Below are 13,790 nucleotides of genomic sequence, written 5' to 3'. Positions count from 1 at the left end.
AGTAAAAATATAATCTCTTCTTTTAATAAATAATTATCCAATAATTATCTATATATCTTTTATAATCCAAAAGGATTAACGCGATAAATTATTTGCCTCCGATCATTTGTCCGTCTGCTTTAACAAATTAATTCCATTCGTTCCACGACAAATTCTTCCAGCAAACCAAAAAATTCGTCACTGTTGTTTTTCCCCCATCTCATCGTATCTTCAGATATCCATACACTGAACGTCCTGCAGACGGCGAGGAACGCGGTCGAAAATAGATCGATGCCACCCCGCTGGTGATAATCAAACATCTCCGAGTCGTTTGTTAACACCGGCGAATCGGCTAGAAAATTTGTTCTTTGCCCGGTGAAATCCGCGTCTCCGTCGTCGTCTCGTCGTCGTTGTCTCAAACTGCAGGATATATTTCACAGAGAATAAATAAACGTTTTCTGGGTACTGTTAAAGAAGTTAGGAAAAAATAAGACGCTTTTCTTGACCGTGACATGTGGCCGCTTCGAAATAAATTTTTCCTCGAGCATCGACGACGCCTCTGGCGACGACGACGTCGACGACGGACGGTCTCCACTCTCCTGTTTCGCTCCGCTGTCCCATCCTTCTCTCCCTCTTCTCACCCCTCCGTCCCAGAGTTTCTTCGTCGCGTTTCTTTCGAAAGGGAGACTATGCATTTTTCGGCGTGCTTAAAAATAGGCGATCGCCGCCGTGCCACCGCGAACTGGCCAGAGGTCAGTCACTCCACGGGCGCAACAACTTGCGAGCAAAAATAGCCGACAAAACGGAAAAAAATAATTTCTTCCTCGGCGAATCCGCCTGAAATCTTGGATACGCCCTGTGCTTCTCGCTGGACCCTGGTGATCCGTTTTAATTCGATTTTTGTGCATTATTCTTAATTAGCAGATTGGAGAAATTGAGTATTTGTCCCTTTTGGGAGAAAATTTAAGGAAAGACTGTATTCAAAATGGTGATTTTATTGTACAGTGGAATTTCATCCTCGTCTGAATCTTATCTATTGGAACAATATTTTAGTTAATATTCGATCAAGTACTAAACCAATTAACCAACTAAATACACTGTGAGGTGAGTAAAAACTTGTAGATAATAGGGAGAGTTAGAACTGTCGAAGTTCTACATTTTAATACCAATATGTGTAATTAATATTTAACTTCTGAGTAGTGTAACGATTTATTTTAATAGTACACATCGGAAATTACGTTTCTGTTGGTGCATGTATGTACAAGAAATATTCACTGAGAAAAATATTCAGTCTGTAGCAAATATCATATTTGGTGTAAATGTAGTTTTAATACTTATTGACAGCAGCGTATTTATCGAAGTAAAATTGTTCAACATGTCGAAGTTTACGAGGTATCAAGCACTTGAACAAATTACAAAGTCAATTAAGTGAAACGAAGCTAGAATCACGCGATAGCAAACCATCAATCACCTACAAGTATTAGAAATTTCATTTATACGTCCATTAATCTCTTGCCAGTGCAATACGATAAATACCGCATTTCAATAATCAACTAGAAACTATTGGAAACTTTATTTACAAAAATCTGAAAACTTCACTCTCTCTTTCATGTATATTTTATTTTTATTTCCATACTTTGTATGGCGATACTACTTGTTATTTAATTTAATTTTTTATAATTAATCCATTATACCTAATTATATAATTATAGTAAATATAAATCTAAAAATGTGATTTCTGTCTATTTATATTCCTTGAAGTTATATTTTTACTACAATATCGTACGAATGTCATATCAATTTATCAAGCCAGTAAGATTCCCTACTTCCTGTTTGCTCGATTCATGCGATAGAACCCTCCGTAATAATCCCCTAATTATTTCCAGCAGCGTATAACTATTAGAAGTATCAAATTATCAACGTTACGAAATTTTTCGTTCGCCAAATATCTCGAAGTATACACGAAAGCATCATACTACCCTCAAACCACGTCCAAATCCATGCCAAACTCGCCACAAGCATAAACGATCATCTAGCGATCCAAACACCGAGAAAATCACACAGATCGAGCGTAACTTCCACCGATTCCCATAGAGATCACATCCGCCACTTCCATAGCATTGCTGACGACCAACATCTTGTCCATTGAGCAACGTTCTCTTCTTTAGCGTTGCATCGAGGTTCAGACGATTGCGTGGTCCGAATCTGCAACGTCAGTTCAGCCAGATTTTTCACGCTGCCGATCTCCTTTGTAGGGGGCGCTGCCCGGTTGTCATATTTGCCTATGATGGACGATTTATCGTAAAAAGAACCTTAGGACACGGATCGGCAAACGGATTCCTAGGATGACGAACGCGTTTCTTATTCAGAGAGAAAGAAATAGAAAGGTCGCACCACATTTCGGCAATTCGAGTAAGAATCGACGAGTCCAATTTTCCAGGGGTGTCTCGTTGGATTTGGTTTTTTTCTTTCTATAAGCACGGAACGAAGACCCTCCTGCCCCTGCAGATAGAACGTAGAAGAATAAATCGTATCGCGTTTAGTCCGTGGCATTTCTCGACCGATCGAGCAAAACGAGGCTCAGCATCTGGACAATTCTATCTTTGAACCGGAATTTTCGTCTGGCGAGTGGGCCGACTCGTGTGTTCGTTATTTTCATGACGAATCGTTATCAACGGTGTCAGGGGTTGAATTAATCCGGATCCTACAATTTTTATAATTCAATCTTGTCCTCATTTTTGCGAATAAATAGAACTTGTAATGCTTTAGGAAGATGTTTATTACAAATTTGATACGAGAAATCATGCATACCGATAAGAGTTCTTTCATATTTTACTCAAATTGTATGACGATACATTTTAACGCTGAAAAAATATAATTGGAAAAATATAGATTGACCGAAAGAACGTAATGGTATTACCAAAGTGATCATTTTTTAAATAATTGTTAACTCGTTTTAATACGCTTGCGCTAGAGTTTCACTCGGTGTTGTGTAAATTTAACAGTTTGTCCATCGAAGTGACCCGTTAACAAGTGTAGATACATAGCTAAAAAGCACAGCTTCCATTCCATTTCTATAGAAATAATCTGACCATTGGATATCATTTCACAGTCTTTCAAACCTGGACAATTCTAGACAATCTGGGAAAATGAAAGGAAGGGCGGTAAACCATATAATTTTATTTAATTTAACAGAAACTGAAAACCATTAAACCATTTTAACTCTTGAACACATCTGTATTTCAAATGAATTGTTTCTTCTTCCAATTCTAATATTATTTCACTGACGCGTCATATATAAGTTCAATCATAGCTCTTCGAATCCAGCAAATAAATCTTGTTCCAAAAATGTTCTCTAAAACTCAATAAATGTTTCAAATTCTTTGAAGCACGCTCGAAAAATTCTATATAAACGTATCTCTCCGTAAATCACGGTTAACACATCTTTGTCCTCGTATTAAGCTTAGAAAGCAGGCTTAGCTAAGAATAAATAACGTGAACTGGCAAAAAACAGGAAGGAAGGACTCCTGTACGTTGCTTCGATATCCGGCCAGTTAGAATCCTCGTCGCCCTAGGCGCCCCGGCAAATCGTCCGAAATAAATATCCAGATTTCCCGGCGGCGCGGCACGTCGTCTAGCATCAACCCAGACTTGGCTTTCTCTTCGTTCTTCCTTCTTCGTGAATGTGGCCACCCTCCTGTGTTACACATACTCGTACACTATCGAACAAAAATATAGAATCACTCAGTTATACTTATAGTAAGATTGTCAGACGTCTGGGATTGATTTATTGATAGACAATTTATATTGCTGTTCATAAATATTAGGACACTTACCAACTAACTAACTAGAAAGATGAAACTTCCTAGAAAGCCTGGTTTTTTTTATCTTACTGCGAAATAAAAAAAAATTTTTTTTCACAAAAAAGTATTCTAAGGTAATTTTAAAGTAACCTTTTTCGAAAAATTCTGAACTTCTCTACAATACAAATGTGTTGTAGGTTAATCGTTTTATGGGACCAAACGAACAGTATATGTTTGTGCAATCCAGTTATATTCTGGAAGTCTAAGGAAAGTATCTGAAGCCTGCGAAATTTTCGTTTACACAGCCGTGTCATGGCTGCCCGTATATCAAAAGTTTAATTGAATTTTCGGCCGAGGCCTTGGAGAGGAGATTAGGATCGTAGCCGATCTCTTTCTCGGGCCCAGCTTCCTTTTGCCTCTTACCTATTATCCTGACCATCTTGTCTATACCTCTTGGCTTCTTTATCTTTGTTGTGTATTCGCCTTTATTATTCTGGTTGCCCCCTCATCTTTGATTTTCGTCCACCGTAGTAAAAGCGTCGTAAATTTGATCCTTGACGAGATTTCAATGTTCTGTTTTAGAGATTAGAATTTGCTAATTACGCGGTTGTTTGGTAAATTGGGATTGGATCAATTTCAATTAAGAATTTTCAATCGACTTCTGTATCTTTTATATCAATGAATATAAATTATATATAATTATGGTAGTAAATCTTTAAATCTTTTATAATAAGTCTTTAAAGATATAATTATCTTACAATTCATGAACGCATAAATTATCTATTTCTGAACGCCCTTATCGTCAGATACTTGTATCATCGAACAATTTCCGAGAATCAACCAGTTCGTGCCACGCGTCCCGATATCGTACGACCTTCTTCTTGTCAGAACACGCCTGGAAATTTGCATAATTGCACGTTTTAATGTGCCCTCTGGTCATGAGGGTCAGGTCGAATTTATCTCATTGGCCCTCACCTGTCCTGCACGATGCGGGCCTCGCTGGGACAACTGACCACCTGTACAGTCGTGTCAGCAAAAAGGAAACGACCCGGAATACCCGTTGCTGATGAATCTTTTTATAACAGCTAAACAACTATTACGCCACTGATCGCAATATACTCAATATCTTGATAGAATTGATAAACCATGATCGAAGTACGTAAACTTTATTGGAATTCAGATCTTTGATTTAGAAAGGAATTTTATGTTTGATGTTCCAAATTTACAAACTTTGAATTCCTAAATTTTAGTATTTCCGAATTTTTAAACATTCCATCTGTTTCTCCATTTGTTTCTCAATTTTCGAGTACTCAAATCCTTAAATTTTCAATTTCGACATTCGAAAGTTACGATACTCCGAATCTCCAATTTCATCTTCTTCAGCAAAAGTTGGAGCTTAAAAGAAACTTTATTTTTGCGAAAATAATGTACCGTATCTCGTAATGCTTATTACGCTTCTCGTAACTTAATATTTTGCAACTTGTCACATAGACCAAACCAATCGAAATTAAATTAAATTTTCGTTCGTCCATCTACAAATTTCACGAAACGTGTTACACCCTGTATCAGTCACCCGATCTAGAGGAATAAGGGATTTAACGGAACCCTGAAAACGGATCTTGGCAGGTTAAACGAAGGTCCGAGACATTGTTGAGAGAAAGATCTACAGGTCGTAACATTATTGCGACCAAGTTGTGGCCAGTGCGAGTCGCATCTTGCGGATCGAGGCTGCGTCTCGGCGCGCTGCCCCATTCAAAAACAACGATCCCGCAGGTCGTGGCAGCCGCGCGAAACAATAGAAAAGCCATAACTTTCTCCGCACGGTCGTAGTCGTTACATCCTGTGTCAGAGCGGCCGCGAGGCGCACCCAAAAAATTGCCTGCATCTCTGTCAGTCCCGTTGTCTTCTTCACAAAAACGAGAATTAATCTTGTGCAATTGGAATTTCATTTGATTAGGGATATAAAATGAAGAAACAAAATGATTGCCTATTACAATTTTTCATTTTAATGTATTACGGAAGATTAATGAAATTTCGATATGGATTAATGAAACCTGTTTGCAATGAATTTATATTATTGAATTTTGATTTTTTACGTAGTACGCATTTATGGAAAAGAATTTAAAGAGTTCGTTTGATGCTTTTTTCATCATTATCTCACTTTCTTGCTGAAATCTTGCAACTTTGCAAAAATAGAATAATTTATGACAAATTTGTACAATTGATACAAGCTATAGATACGAATGTTTGATTTGCACCACTTCCAACTCAAACCACTTTGTACTGAAATAAAAAATTCAGAAACAAGATTAGAACACAGAATGAAAAATATATGTACAGTCGAAAACACTGTCGAGTCTTGACGTACAGTTTCAAGAGTGAGGAGTTAAATTCGGTGGCAAACCGTTACGTCGCCTAATCAGAAAATTGAATCGTCTTCTGTCGTTTCGGCTCGTTTCTCCTTTTGCTCTCTTTTTCAACCACTGCCGATTCTATCGTTTCTCTTCTTGTCTCCTTGTTGTACATATTCTTTTTTTGTGTTCCATTCTTCGATGTTGGACTGTACGACCCGCATATCGTTACCAGAGACGACGAGAGGCCGAATAGGTGGCCCGAACGCGTGTGTCCGTTCCCCTCCTCTCGTGCGTTGGTTCAAGAGGCCGCAATGGGGACACATGTCAAAACAATTGGCACACAGGTGTATCGAATTTACTGAAGAAAACGACGGAGGACGCGGTCGAAAGAATCGTGGAGTTGCGTCATCGGGCCCCTCCTCGTCGACCGGCCGATCGTCGTCGAGCTATCGACACGGACAATTGTTGCAGCCAAGCTTTTTGTTCGTCACGTTGCGTAGAACTTCTGTTGATGGATGGTTTTGTGGTTAATACCAAAGCTGACAGCTTTGTTATTCCTAAGTGTCCACGCTCCTTTTTATTAAAAAAACGATATTAGACGTTCGATCTTGTTCCATTTTCTTCCAAACAATTCAATATTTTTGCGTATTAACAAATTGAAAATGAGAAAAGTGAAATTAAGCAGTGCATGAGGACCCTAACTGCACTCCATATTTTAAGGTCTTTTTTTCCAAAAAAAAAAAAGATCCTATTACGAAAAGAAAAAGAACGATCTTCAACTTTCATATCATGACACGCATGAATTTTATCAATTGATAAAAAGAAATATATATTATAAACATATTATAATATTGGTTCAAGAGATGGTGTTCATGCCGGTTCTATTTTACTATTCTAAGGGGAAAAAGTCAGTGCCAATAATAATTAGTTCTTGCTTCAGTTGTGATTCATGGTTCTGGATGATCGCTCCATGAAATACAATTTTATCTCAGGCGAAAACCATCTTCTGAAATCTTCTGGAACAACCAAGCAACAAGAACGTTCTTCAGCATTTTCAGGTTCACGCGATTCATCGATTCACATTGTACGGAGGCGATTGAATGGCGGTGGATTCGCGTGTCCCTGCTGGTAGCGTACAACGGTTCGACCGGCTCGTTTCGAGCATCATCGACGTCGAAAGTTACGATTATCGTTTTTGCGCGGTGCCGCGTATCAACGCGTGTACTTGCGCGCACGTAGGAAGACGTTACCATTGCGATCGCCGTGTCGAAGACACGAGTTGGCTTCTCTTGTTGAAAGGCGGCGCGACAAGGACGCGCGATTCAAAGCAGACGTAAAGTGCCATTTGGAGAAACAAGGAAGAGCGCAACCGTCGCGAAAAGCGGCAAAGAGCGAAGGAGGAGTAGCAATAGGGACGTAGGAGTGAATGTGGCGGAGAAAACGAAGGGAAGGAGTAAAAATAAAAGGCAGAAGACGAGGAAGAGGGTAAACGGGACAAGAAGGAATTCCCAAGTATTTGACGTGCGTGTATATTAAATGGCAAAGCTAAATTGTAGCTTCTGTTACAGCTTCTGAAACGGCTGTTGAATGATTGAAAAAGTAGAGGAAATATATGTAGGTTATAACGAAATTGTGGATGCTGATGCAAATTGAAATTTGTTTATACAAAATCGGCTTAAAAATGAATTTTTGTTTATTAAAAAGAAATAGAAAATTTCTAAATAGATTAAATTCAAACGTTAAATCCTACAATAAGTATTCTACTAGTATGGTTCAGAGCCTCATTTAGATTAATTAATAACTTGTAGTTCATGTTCGAGTTTGTCTTCACCACAGTCGAGTTGTTTGAAATCGTTTAGATTCAAGTAACCCGACTACGGCAGGATAATTAATAGAAATAATTGGCTACCTAATGACGTTGAAGAAGATGGTGCGCACAGTACATTACGTTACTTAACAGCTGCTGTTTCTTTCAAGTCAACGAATGGCTGAAAGACGCTCAATTTCGCTTGGACATTTGAAGCCAAATAAATAGCAGATTCAGTAGTATGTATGTATCTACTGCAAAATATGCCAGTTATTCAATAATGAATTTGAGTTAATAGTGCCTTATTTGGTTTTACTTTAGATAAATTTTAATCTACTACAAAATCTTTGATAGAATCTTTCCTGAACTTCTCCTAATTATAAACTCTATTGACTCAAGATTTTTTAAATTTATAAAAAGAAAAGAAAAATTTTGTAATTAAAATAACTAGCCTCAACGTGTCTCAAATGAAACGGATTTAAGCTTCAGGTTCTTAATTATTTTTCTTGATAGAAAATAGCCCAACTTCGTAATTAAATTTGTCTAAAATTCTATCTCAATAAGAATACATTTTCGCGATCGAGTATTTGAGACATTTTTTCCTGATTCACGCAAAATTCCTAATCGCACTTAACAAACCGATCGATCAATTATTTCACGCGTGTTTTCACGACGTTACGAATGCCTAGCGTCGAATTGAAACACCGACAATATTTTCCATTCCAACAGTTATTTTGACTCCTCGACGGATCCCCGCTAGTCCCCGAAGACATTATCGGTGACATTTGTCCGCGCTGGACAAAACATGTTCCGGTCCGGCGGGATGACCCTAACGCCGCGCCTTTTGTCAGCGAAAGGAACCCAGCCGACCCGGCGTGTCTTTGTCATTATATAACGCCATTGTGGCCACACTTGCCCGGCGTGGAAGTCGACTATACCTTTGCATATTATTAAAATGACGATGATTGTCATTTTTCTCCCCTTGTCCCTCCGCGACCTCCCATTCCATCACCACCACCTCCTCCACCTTCTCCTTCTCTTCGAGTCTTTTCTTCCACCTTGGTCCCGGTCTTGTCTCGTCCTTTCCCCGCTGACTCGACCACCAACACTCGTACCACGGAACGCCCGTTCGTTCTCCACGTTTTCTAGTCGAAAACAGAGACCAACAGACGCATCCGTACTTTGCTTACTTCCTCTGGTCAATTCTCTTGCAAAGTATTAGATGTGCATAAGTATGTATAGCATGTATAGTAGATAAATTTGTGGACAAGTCAGATAAATTTAAGTAGTTTGGATGGAAATAAGTTGATGTCTCTCTCAACTTGAGGATCTCAAAATGACGTCTCAGGGAGGATTTAATTTTGATTTTGTGGTAGAGCTATTAATGGAATCTAATCAATCGACGGGAAATTAATTTTTTAAATATTGTGTTTGTGTTTAGATGTTTCATTTGCGATTAGGTATTTTATTTTAAGTATTTGCGATTGGAGAATTATTTGGTACGCGGTTCTGTTTATTCCAAATATATTTATCAATTTTTTGCAAAAAGAATTATCGGAAGATTATTCTATTACGTTTTGTAATTATTATTATCTCTACTCAAATAATAGAATCATTTTATACAATGTTTATAATCACAGTTATCAATTCAGACGTAGCTTAACGTTCAAAAAACTCTATAATATGAAGTTTCCCAAGAAGCTCTCCATTTGCCCGCTCTTAATTCCCTTCGAATTACAATCACGATCGTAACACCATATCGAAGTGATCCCAGCTACGTGCCACAGATTCACACCCACCAAGTGGAATGCTAGGCAAAAGGCGGTAGAATCGAGCGTCTCGTACGTCAAGTTTATCGCGTTTGGAAAATCGTGCTACGGTATTTCCCGTACGGAATTTCCCTGCGTGATCCTGCTCACGTGTTACGCATCGATAGTCTCCTAAGTACTCTGTGTCTCCTCTCTACATCCCAGTTTCGTGAAAATCGTGCGTCTTGAGGATCGTTTTAAAATTTGCCATCACCCTTTTCTAACGGCGAGCCCAGGATATTATTGGGATCTGGACTGTGCTTCGTGGCACGATCGAAACCGCGAGAAGAGGCTCTACGTTCCGGGTAACGTACGAGGTGATCTTTCACGATCGATCTTCACGAACACACACGTATGTGTAGCGGGGCACACGGTGTGCCCCGGTCGACACGGTGCTCCCTCTTTCTCTCTTTCTTTTTCCATCCCTTTCTCTCTATCTCGTCTTATGTACGCTCTGATATTCAAATCGCAGCAGAGCGCGCTAAGCCTGCTCTCAACCGTACGAGATCCGGAGACGTGGCTCTTCCAAAATCGTATAGGGAGATAAAAATTTGTCATCGTCGCGATTCGTTGGCTACTACGTCTGGGAATGGTAAGCAAAAGTCTCTGGACAGAAGATAGACTTTTTATTTTATATTTTGAAAATGATAGCTTAAAGAATCTGTGACGAATATGTCTTGTAGAATCTGATTTCTTCACAATCGGACAAAAGAATGTTTAAAACGATTTTTGCATCGTTGAATTTTGCACAAACGTATAAAGATTATCAGTTTCATGATGGTTCAAAATCTGTAATCTTCCGGAAAATCTTGGAAAATCCTGAAGTAATTCCAAGATTAGCGGCTTAAATAACGTACTCGGAAGTACAGAAAACGTTAGTATTGCCTTTAGATAAACGATTGAAATTTCCTGGAAGTATCCATTTGCGACTATCAGCGCTTCAGAGATTGCATTAAAATAAGCCAGGTTTAAAGTATATGGTTGAAACGTTTCGAACTGACCTATTGCAGAAGCTGGCCATTAAGCTGTGTCTATTGCAAAAGCTATATATAGTGATCGATAAAAACTACCAAGGAAGCCATATGCCATCATCTTTTTTATAATGCGAGATTAAGATTCCAGAGTGAGCCGATCGTCAGCTTTCTAAAGATTGTATTAAAACGAGGCAGATTTAAAGATTTCAAGCCGAACCAGCTCCACATTGTCATCCTGTCGCAACGTGTGATTAAAATTTCTGTGACACACTTATTCTGTTAATGATTTGGACATTGTATTAAAATGAGACGAATTTTAAATTCGTCGCACGTTTCTGACTGGTCCAGTCCAAAAGTCGCATATTATTATCTCTTTTATAATGTGTAATTAATGTTCTATTTATATAATTCTCAAGAAAGGAAAATTGTAGTTCGCTCTAACCAATTGTGCTTCTTTAGTATAAAACTAATTTAGTAGCTCACTTGATATAAAATCATTTATGTAGTTTCCCTAGTTGAAATCTAACTCTTACTATATCCTTACGCTTTAAACTAAAATTTTTCCTACATATAGATCTCATCTCATTTTCCTTGTTATCAACTCCTTCTCGATAAAACATTAAACCACTCCACCTTATTTAAAAGACCATCGTCAAACAGCTGTCAGCATCGATATTAGATTTCTACCTGCCTAACACGTCGAAATTTCCCTTGCTCGTTGAAAACCACGTACAAACACCTTCGTGCACCTCGAGAACTAAATCGTCCTCGAGACGAAGGGGGCGGATTTCTTCTCGTACGCGCGCATAAATTTGCATCTTTCACGAAACAGGTAAAAACTTCGTGTCTAACCTACGAGCAGGCAAGGGTGTTTTGAAAGAAAAAAAAAAAAGAAAAAGAAAGGAAGGTAGTTAGTCCAGGCGAGAAATGTCGGTCAACCGGGGCGCGACGTTTCGTCGTCGTCGAGTGAGGCTGCTTAAAAATTCGGACAATACTTCCCCGGGCTGTGGGCTCCATTTAAATGTATGTATTCATACGCTCTCGTGTATTGCTTTGACGAGAGGTGTGGTCAAAATTATTCAAACTGACCCGGACTCTTTTTTCCTTTCGGTCTGGGACACTTTCTAGCGGAGCGGTGTGCTCGCTGCACCCACGTATACTCCTCCCCCCTCCGCCCTCTGTTCCCTTCTCCATCGGGTGGTTTCACCGTCCCCGTCTCGATCGTTTCGTTCTTTCGTCGTCGATTCTCTTCCTCTTCTCTTTTACTTTTGTCCCTGCCTCGTCGCTTTTGCTTCGCGTTGCCTCGATTCTCTCTTCTAGCCATTGTCCCATCACGCGGTGTCGAATTTGAGATAGCGATTGCTCTTCGATTATTTTCCCGGCCGATGATCTCATCACTTTGCGATCCACGTGGTGGAATAGCGATTTTGAGGACACCGTGTGTGGTACTTAGTCGGTTATTAGATTAGACAGATAAGCGGAGCAGAGAAGGTAACGCGTTGATTAAGCTTTCGACCAGGTTGCTTTTTCAACAGCAGTTTTCACAATCGTTAGAATATTATGATTTATATAATATAGCTTTAAACAATCTGGTTATGTATCATTTTTTTCTTACGTATACTCAGGATATACAGACAAAACTCGATTCGGATAATTTGAGACACCTTATACATTCTATATATTTTTTCACATTTACATTTGCCGAAGATGCATACACACCCACGGTGTACGCTTTAATATTACAATTATATTACACCCTACTACGAATTAAAGATTGTCTAAATACTACTGAGCAGTCTATTTGTACACAGTTTTAGTAAAATTCAATATCTACATAAAATTCTAGCGTACTAAACATAGACTCAAAAGATTCTAGTATATTAAATATAAAAATTGTAATATTACTTTAATTTGTCATAAAAATAACGTTTAGTTAAGTATATATATCTTCCGCTAATTGTCAGCCATCTATAATTATCTATATCAAAATTTCAAAGAAAATCCATGTTATTCTCGGTCATAGATGGTCAACTTTGACACTTTTGTTCCAAGATCCTAAGAGACTTCCACTACGATTCTCCCTATCGGTTACCTAAAAAATTCAGTGTCAGAGGTTCCTGGCGGCGTTTAAGAAGGAAACTTCGCGGTAAACATCGGCGTGTTTGTCCTGGCCGGCGGACAAAGGTAGAGAGGGGATCTTGAATACGATGGAAAAAGAGGGAAACGTCGGGGTGGTTGGTTAGCGTGGCCAATCGATCAGCATTGGTGGTTTTTGCGCTACCCATATGTCATAGTCGTCCGGGTCAGGAACATGCCGCAGCATCGTGAGGCCAGCTTGGTTCGTGTCCATTCATGATATGTGGCTGGAAATTTCGTTCAGTGGCCGAAAATCACATTCATCGTGGCTTTCCAGCTTCCACCCTCCGTTGAGACTCGTTTAAGATTCAAATCAGGAGAGGTATCTCTTCCACCGTCATCCAGAGTAATTGAATTCTGAGAAAACGTTGCGATTCTTTGAGAAAGTATCGTTTACGAGTTCTGCTAAAATACGGGTCAATAAAAAGTGTTAAAATTTATTTTTGATACGATGGTCTATAGATTAATTAATAATCATTCGAATAAAGCTTATCAACGAACACTATCAAACTTTGTTCCAGTGATAATGTATCTATCACAAGTACAGCAGTCTTTACCTACTTAAAACATATTCAAACAAATTCAAAATAACTACATATTAATATTGTGTTACTATATCTTATACCAGATCAGATAATTAATAATACACCAACTCTTTAACGTTGTCAATGTATAAATATCAATATAAACATCAATAATGTTACTCCTCGTAAATCAAACGAAACGAAATAAAGCAAAAAAGCCGCTCTCACAAAACAATCCCTGAAGAAACTACATAAAATCATCATACAATCGTTTAAAACAATTCCAAAACAAATTTCACAATCATCTCATCAGCATACACCTCCCACCGCCTCCAAACTCGCCTCACCGACTCTCCAACCGTTACGCCGATCCCCGTCGCGTCGTTATATCGTGAGATTGCCAAC

General features: G+C 38.8%; 1 long non-coding RNA gene across 1 annotated transcript; it reads right to left on the bottom strand.

Annotated features, from left to right (window-relative positions):
- Window positions 1–5,765: 5,765 nt before the first annotated feature.
- LOC126867180 (uncharacterized) lies at window positions 5,766–6,776 on the bottom strand. Its single transcript, XR_007690167.1, has 2 exons — window positions 6,151–6,776; window positions 5,766–6,065 (listed from the first exon to the last, which is right to left on the bottom strand). It is a non-coding gene; the product is annotated as an uncharacterized LOC126867180 (long non-coding RNA).
- Between the last annotated feature and the right edge of the window lie 7,014 nt (window positions 6,777–13,790).

This window comes from Bombus huntii, chromosome 6, assembly GCF_024542735.1.
Source record: "Bombus huntii isolate Logan2020A chromosome 6, iyBomHunt1.1, whole genome shotgun sequence".
NCBI lineage: Eukaryota > Metazoa > Arthropoda > Insecta > Hymenoptera > Apidae > Bombus > Bombus huntii.
This window is presented reverse-complemented; position numbering and strand designations above follow the sequence as displayed.